The sequence below is a fragment of the Ixodes scapularis genome, unplaced genomic scaffold (assembly GCF_016920785.2).
Source record: "Ixodes scapularis isolate PalLabHiFi unplaced genomic scaffold, ASM1692078v2 PGA_scaffold5__190_contigs__length_132052651, whole genome shotgun sequence".
NCBI classification, from domain to species: Eukaryota; Metazoa; Arthropoda; class Arachnida; order Ixodida; family Ixodidae; genus Ixodes; species Ixodes scapularis.
In genome coordinates, this window is record NW_024609880.1 from 86,779,388 (window position 1) to 86,788,067 (window position 8,680).

At 46.9% G+C, this 8,680-nt stretch overlaps 1 pseudogene; it reads left to right on the forward strand.

Moving 5' to 3' along the window:
- The first annotated feature begins 4,866 nt into the window (after window positions 1–4,866).
- Window positions 4,867–6,389, forward strand: LOC120850143 (annotated as a pseudogene).
- Window positions 6,390–8,680: the final 2,291 nt, after the last annotated feature.

Below are 8,680 nucleotides of genomic sequence, written 5' to 3' on the forward strand. Positions count from 1 at the left end.
CTTCGGAGGCTTCAAAGTTTTTTTGGGTGTCACCCAGCTTTTTTGCCCGCTTTGAATTCCGCCAGCAGTACGTTTTGGCGGGCAAACGCTGGTTAGGCTTAGCGCCTCCTTCCCCTTGCGCATCTTGATGATAGCGTTTGATCAACTCTTCGGATCGTAACAAAACTCCTCGGGAGAAAACGTCTCACCTTCTACCTCCACCGCACCTTTCCAGCCCTCCAGCGAGGTATCCATTTCGTGGTCTTGAGTGTACATTTCGACGTCGGCGAGTCGGCGGCAGCCGTCGTCCTTTTGTCTCTCATTGGCGCGGTAGGCTTAGCGCCGTGCCAAGAAAAATTGTGAAAACTGGCGAAGAACAACCCGTTCACCCAAAAGTATGGTATCTAAGAGTTCTTCTGGCGCTCCGCGCAAGGTGGTATTGAAATTTTGGAGCCACGGTGCAAAGGTCCGCCGAAAACTTGGAAAGTTCACGGAGACCATGTGTGAGACACGTCTTGCCCCCTTGTTTTTCTTCTTCCTGTTTAAAGCGACAAACGTTTTTAATTAACACCGCTGCACGGCCCATTTAGGGAGGGCATAGTACGGCGTGTGGCGGGCCACTACTAATACCCAAAGCTTAATAGCGTTGTAAGGAAGTCGTTCTTATTGAAGTAACTTTAGTTAATCGATTGATACGCGCCGAATTAATTAGTATACTGGTGCAGACGCGCTGTTGGCATTTCTCCCTGTCGCTGTTCCCAGGTCGTCTCGCCTGGTGCGGGCTTGGTCGTGGTCAACTTTGTGTCCTCTCTTCCCGTCACCTCCTCACACCGCGCATATCTCGGTCCCAAAATATGTGGTGTGCCACTATCGTGTCAGCAATTAAAAACAAACTTTAATATTATGCGCGAAAACATTTCGGCATCACCTAAGTGACGAGGCAGAGAGGCTGGACGTTTTACATCACCTACCGGAGATCAACTCGGAGAACGAATTCAACACGAGCGCTGTGTTTGCGTTCCGCCAGGGCTCGGGTTCCGTCGGCTACGACGCGAGTCCCAGCCGAAGGCTCACGCAGCACTCGTAGGACTTTCTTCCGCTACGGGAGTGCGTTACAGAAAGTGGTTAGAAGCAGCGGCGTAGACTTTCCATTTCCCCGGGGGGGGGGGGGGGGGGGGGGGTGCTGCGCGTTACCTTTCCGCCAGGACTGGAGATTGAAGCTAACGAAAGCACGTTGAAATTCCATTTCTCGTGTATTTTGTCAATAAAGGCCACGTGGGCGTTATTTTGGTCACATGCCACTAGTAGAAGCTCGTTACCTGGCACGTAAACAGCGTCTCGGTAAGTAACATGGCCCTTGCTTGGGGGGGGGGGGGGGGGGGGGGGGCCGAGCCCCGTTGCCCCCCCCCCCCCCTCCCCCGAAGTCTACGCCTATGGTTAGAAACCATTCATATAAATAAAATGTGTTTAAAAAGTTTTAACAAAGAAAAGTGTGGTCGGTAGAAGAGTATTCGTCTCAGCCCCCAAAAAGTATTCGTATGAGATGTGGCTAAGTCAGTCCAAAATAAAATTGTACAAAACTATCTAAAGAAAAAGGTCCCGTTTTTTTTGCTTTGTCCTACTAACACCACCTTGAGGGTGAGGCCTGCCCGTGACGTCATGGTCGGTGCCTCCCAGAGCCGGCCCAAGCGGAAAACAACCCGAAGCTCGTCGAGAACATGAACTCCGCCGACAGTCGAGGCGCTCAACACCGTTACACGGCCGTATTTAAATTTATCGGATTTACGCCCTGCTAAATTTAGCGGACGCTGTTTGTGTGACACTGGGACCTCACGAGACGCCGATCCATTATGCGACTCTGGACGTCACGTGGCTCATGACCTTCCGCTAACTTTTGCGACGACACTTTTCTCCGCTAAACGTAGCGAAATGTGTTTCGACGTCGTGTGGCGTGACGTCACGTGACACCGGGACGTTAAAATTTCAACGCTGATTCTTTGCTAAACTTAATCAAGAAACTGATACACTAATTTATTAAATCTAGCGTAGTAATTCGTTTCCCCCCTTTATTTAAATTGCTATGATGCATAAGTATCTCAAAACTATGGTGCCTGGAGGGCGCCTCCAACTGGTGTTTGTACTGCGTCCATTAAAAGGTCGAAAGCAGGGATGGGCAAAATACATGCAGATATGTATCGAAATACAAATACAAAATACTTCTTCAAAAATGTATTTAATTACAAATCTAATTACATTTCCAAAAAAGTATTTAATTCCAAGATACAAATACAACCAAAAGTATTTGGTCTCCGCCAAATACTTTTCCAAATACATTCCACAAACTCTTCGTCGGCGACTTCAGGGCACCTGCAACGGGTTTCTGGGTGTTTCATTTTAATTTTGCATCGCACATTCCGGAGTTAGTGTGCGAGGCTCTAGTAACGTTATAGAAATATAATCACAAAAAAAATGTAATCACCTTGGACGTAATAGGTGAAAAAACTACAGAGTTTCAAGCAGCTTTTTTTGTCGATTACATTTTGGTATAGACCACCAAAGAACCGAGACGACCAAGACGCGCAGCACTAGCTAGAGAATTTTTTATTGTTGCAACTCGCACCAGTTGCAAAAATCTGGACGACCCGAGCATTTAGAATGTTCCAGGCAAAAATATGGATGGAAATCAGGCTGGAAAGCATCACAAGTTGTCACAGGCACTTATTTAGCCAGTCTGCTTGTGAACGTCGATTTCGTCACTATTCTTGCACTGGACTAGCACCGTAATCACAAAGTCACCAAACGCTTGTGCTTGATTGAGAGACACTGTGTAATGATGTCATCAATACAGCGAACAAAAAGGGGAAGAAAATCGGAGGAGACTAACGGAAAAAAGAAGAAGAAAAAGAAGTGGGGAGGACGAGGAGATTCGGGCCGAGAGCAGACGCATTCGGAAAGGCTTGGCTCCAGAATACACCGGCGAAGCTGTCATCCATAGAAGTCTGCCGACCTGTCCTCACCGCCAACTCCGAACGGCAAGCCTGGCTCAAGAGCGAACCGGCAAAGCCATCCCGACAACCGATCACTGGTCACCATCGGTACGCCGGCAGGTGGAGCCAAACGAGACCGGCTTCCACCACCGGTCAAGGCCCCTAAAACCCGCGCAAACTAGTGCCAAGCTCGGCAAGTCGACCTTTGGACGTACGCCTTTTTCTTTTATTTATTTGCTAATAAGTTTCCCTTTTGTTTTAGGTGGATTCGGAAAGTACAACAACTGGGTGCAAATATAAATTTTCTTGACGTCAAAAATCAGACAGACCTCTCAGTTTCCTTTCTTTTTACCATAAAGTACCTGACACACTGCATTCGGTGCAGGACGTAGTTTTCTTCCTGCTCTGGACAGTGACAATAAATCTGAGGGATGTAATTTCGCCCACAAAATTGTATTTAATTACAATAGGCCCTTCCCAAAAGTGAGCGCCTCTGGTGCCAAACGAGCGAACTACACAAAATCCGCCATTACTGCGTCGTCGAGTTTTCGCACCGCTCGGCTCAGTGCGATATTGGTGAGATGCCGACTCACTGCTGCGTCCCCCAATGCAGCCAAAGAGGACCAAAAGATGAAGAAAAAAATAAGGTAAGTCATTGTTGTGAACATAGTACTTTATGGTTGTGAAGATGCATGCCAAAAATGCTAGGATTAATATAAATGGGGTTAGGCAGATCCGCGCGGAAGAGGCAGCCGCCATCCATTCGCACGGGGTGAGAGTTTCAAAGGAACTGCACTAGGACGCTGATAACACATTAAATCAAAGTTAACCTGTTGCAAGGTCTGGTTGAAAAGTCAGCTGCACTCACGCTGCTCGATTTAGTTGCATAGGTCAACACGTTCAAAAGTATCGGGCGTGTGTTCGCCGCTTCGTAGTCGAAAGCACTCATGACGAATGTTTTCGACTACAAAGTCATGAAAGGATAACTCGCGTCCACGGAGCATAATCTTGAAATATAGTTGAGCTGCACCAGTGATCTTTCGCAAAGCAAATATCACTCTTTGTAGCCGCGGGAATATCTGAGAACTTTACCGAGTACTGGGAGTTTATTTGTAGCAACGTTTTGCGGTGCAGTGGTGTAAAGTTCAATCGATGGTACGAGCACCAGGGTGTAGTTTTGCAAAATATTTTGCCTGGACAAGTACTCGCGCGAGAAGTGTACATCGCTGGGACTGCTCGCGAGTCGCGCTCGTTCTTGTCACGCCAGATCCCAGAAGCAGTCGCTCGAGAAATGCACACCGCTAGGACTGCTCGCGCCCGTCCTTGTTACGCCAACCCAGAATTTCTTGGCAGGATTCATGGTGCGTCACTGTGAAGCATGCTTGTGAATCCTGACCTGAAGCAGTACAGCAACTATCTGCTATACCAGGGACCATTTCCTTTGGCAAAGTGAATAATAGCTTTAAAGAGTGCTGGAAGCGCAGAAGGAACTACGTTGCCTCAGAAGGTTGCCCTTAGCATAGAGCCCCCTCATTTACAACCCTATTACATTGCAGGCCAGTTACACAGTCATGTTTGTGTGCCATGATATAAACTAATGAATGAATGATTGAACAGTGAGGTGACGGCAGCACTGTAGAGTAAATCAAATATACACATGGGTGGAATGGGAAGCATGACTTTATTAGGGCAGTTTAAGCAGCTTGCTTGTTGAGACAAACCGACAGGGATACAAGATAATCTGTTAAAGCTTATCACGTCAGTTCCTATAGCTCAATACACTCAGTTGTTCATAAAGAGAGAGATAGCTGTTAAAGAAGACATCTCTTAGTATAACAGCCAGAAAAGAATATGTGTGCTTTGCAATGTTGCACCTGCATTATTTTAATTATATAATCATATTATGCAGGTTTCCTACTTCGGCTTTCCAAAGGACAAAGAGCTGTTCAAGAAGTGGATTGTTGCTATAAGGAGAGATGAAGGGAAGCATTTCAAGGTTTCCAAGTCGACAAAAGTGTGCTCCAAACACTTCAAGGACAAAGACTTCCTGCCTGGCTACGTGAATGGCAGGAAGTTCCTAAAAGAAGGGATTGTGCCCAGCACATTCCGATTCTCAGCTCCGAAAGTGCCGAGAAGAAAAGTTCAGAGGCGCAACACTCAACCAGTAAGCAACCCCATCAACATGATTGCTGCTGCTGCAGACGATGAATGCGACAGCACAGCAGCTTTTGAGAACCAGCCTCCACCACATCCAGGGGTATGCGTGCTGGCTGCAGGACTTCAAGGAGCAAGTCGCCGTACAAGCTGCGCGAGTGAGTCAGCTGACGTCTGATCTCCAAGAAGCTCGAGAAGAGCTCGCTGAAGCCAGAAATGAGGTCCAAAAATTAACAAGGCACATTGAACTTCTAGAAGAATCGAAGAAAATGGAAGAGAAACTGAGCCGAAAATTCTCAATAGAATGTTTCAAGGACAGCCCCGATGATGTGCTGTTTTACACGGGACTGCCAAACTATGGTGCCTACCTTTCCTTGCTAAAGTATGTGAATCCTGGAAGCAACGGTGAAAACATCAAGGTGTGGTCAACCTCCTACTCCCGAGGTAGCAGCAAACAAGGGCGACCACGAAGCTTGCCCCCTCACGACGAGCTCTTCTTAGTGTTAGTCCGCCTTCGGCTTGGCCTTCTTGAGAAGGACTTGGCGTACCGATTTGGGATTTCAGTCTCCACGGTGTCAAGACTCTGCATAACGTGGATCAGTTACCTCTACCTGTACCTATCACAACTTCCCCTGTGGGCAACACGGCAGGAGGTCGACGAGGACATGCCACCTGCTTTTAAAGAAAAGTATCCAACAACACGGGTGATCCTCGATGCAACCGAGATCAAGTGCCAAGTGCCGAGCTCCCTTGTGCTTCAATCCGCGAGCTTTTCGACATACAAGTCGACGAACACCTTTAAGGGACTCGTAGGGATATCTCCAGATGGAGCTGTGACATTTGTGTCGCAACTCTTTCTGGGGTCAATGTCGGACAAGGAATGCGTACGGCAGAGCGGATTTCTGGAGCGTTCCTTTGATGAGAATGACTCGGTCATGGCCGATAAAGGATTTTTGATTTCCGAGCTCCTGGCGAAGATCAATGTACAGCTCAATATCCCTCCATTTCTTGGCCAGGGTATATTCACGGAGACTCAAGTCAAAGAAACTGAGAGCATTGCATCACTTCGCATACACGTGGAAAGGAGAATATAGCGGATCAAAAGCTTTCACATTTTTGATCGTGCCATCCCCCTGTCACTCGGGCCAGTAGTGAATGAAATATGGACCATTTGCACGATACTGACAAACTTTCAGAGCCCCCTGTTACGCCAGCATGAGGATGGTAGCACTGCTCTGGATTAGCTGTATTCGTTTTGCTTAATTTCTGCCTAAGCGTTTGAGGACGTCAATGGTCCTCCTTACACCATAAAGCTTTCCTTCAACTTTGTCTCTACGTGTTTTACATATCTTGCCAAAGGTCAAACTTGGGGGTTTTACGTGCCAAACCAACGACGGGCATCCGGCATGCCCCAGCGGAACTGTGGAACACAGCACGATAGATGAACATAAGAATGGAGCTTTTCACATTTTAGTTGTTTAGCCTGGCGTCGACCATATGTTACAGCCTAGGCTCGTGCCCTGCATATGTACATTTCACTACACTTTGGGGCAACCCTGTACTCTGGGGGCAGTCTTAGCCATACTGTACATTTCACTACACTTGTGCTCTGGGGGCAGTCCTAGCCATACTGTACATTTCACTACACACTTGTGCTCTGGGGCAACCCTCTACTCGGGGGAGGGGGGGGGGGGGGGGGGGGGGCAGTCCGAGCCATACTTTGGTTAGCCTCAGCGGCACATCTGCTCACGAGTTCAACCATTCGGGACGTACCACGGAGCACACCTACAGTGTTATGGCGAAGCAAAAACAAAAGAGATGACCGGATGTGGCGCTGCTGTCAACTACATGAGGAGAAAGTGGATGTAGGTGCTGCTGTGTGACCCCTCTTAAGGCCCGCCCACACACTTGCATTTGACTAGAACCAACCGAGGAAAGGCTGGTTTTCAATACTGTTGTGATGGCTTGCGACCAGCTCAACAGCGGCGCATCCAGTTGTAAGCCGTTGCAAGAGGCTTAAAGACCGGTTTTTGTCTCAGTCGGTCGTACTCAGTTCCAAGTGTGTGAATGGGCCCTTACCCTAAAAGACAGAAGCAAAATACTGTGAGCAACAAGGCCCCAGTCTTGTCACTTCTTCTCGAGGTGTCTGCACCAGCACCATACAACAAATCCATTTAAAAAAACACAACAAAGTGTTGCATTTGCCACTACAACCTCACTAAAATGCTGACAATTTTATTCAAGTTTCATCCTCGAAATATGGCACTGGTCTATCAAAGCTGCTGCTACTCTCCTTTCGAAAAATAGAACTTGGCGATTGGTATTGATGCTTCCCTGCAACACGCATTCCCTCATTTCATAATTGCTTCTTTTTCTTTTCACTAGTTCTCAAGGAATTGGCTATTTTATTTCAGAATGCATTATGCTGGAACCGAAATGTCCGCGACATTTTAAATGGAGGTATTTGCACACCAGAAGAACCTTGGTGCAGTAGCTGAAGTTATGCACCTGCACTGCAAGATGTCAAAGAGTGAGCGTTCTACAAGGCATACAAAAGGCAGGTAGAAACGTGCTTGAGATGTCACTGTGCGCTTTGCCACTCTTCGTAGTTACCGACGCTGACAGCGCGCTTGAGAGAAAAATGCAAAGAAATTGCGAGGAACAAAATAGTGCTGTAGTAGTACCAAAGTGAGAAGATTGGGAAGGGAGATGGGGGTTCGAGCACATGCTCGCGGACAAAATAAACAGTAAAAGCATTTTCACGCAAAATGTGTGGGTGACACCACCCAAAGACAGATCCGTGCACATAAAAGAACTCTACACTAGCATGGAAACACAGTATATAGAAACATTTGGAAGCTTTTCACGAGACAGTGCAATGTCCGTAACGATCCCAATGAATTCAGGAAGGTAACTCATTCTACGCACGAAAGGCAAATGGTTGAACTGAATTAATTAATGTGTCTGTTCAGCAAGAGGTATAAAGAAAACTTTTACTGCATGGCACATAGGGATAATCTATTCAGAAGTTCACTTGGTTACTGACAGCTGTACTAGAAATAATAAATTAAGCATGAGCATAAGATAATTACTGCTGTCATTAAACTATTTAAGCATGAGAATGGATGTGTTTGTATTTACTGCTCGTGACTGACTTGGGATTGAAAAACTAAAGTACATATCTAAGTGCAGAAAAATGTTTTATGAAAAGATTATGAAAAGAAAACAATGCCAATAATGCCCGAGACAAATTTGTAGTCGACATATCTGAACATGTATGACTCAATCTGTCTCTTGTGTTTAAAGGGATAGTTCAACGAAATTGGGAATACTCCTGTCGTGTTCAAAAATAGGTTGAATATGATCCACAATATCCGTAAATGACAATCGCGCGTTTGTATTTTGAGCCTGGTGGCTGTATTTTTCGTTATAAACGGCCGACTCTGGCAAGCGCTCGGAGAAGGCCCAGCGGAGACCACGTGACATGGGTCGTCTTGGGACGAGCAAAGCTACGGCGAGGCTGACGTCGAGAGGATGGCCTAGTCGCTCCAGCCACCGAA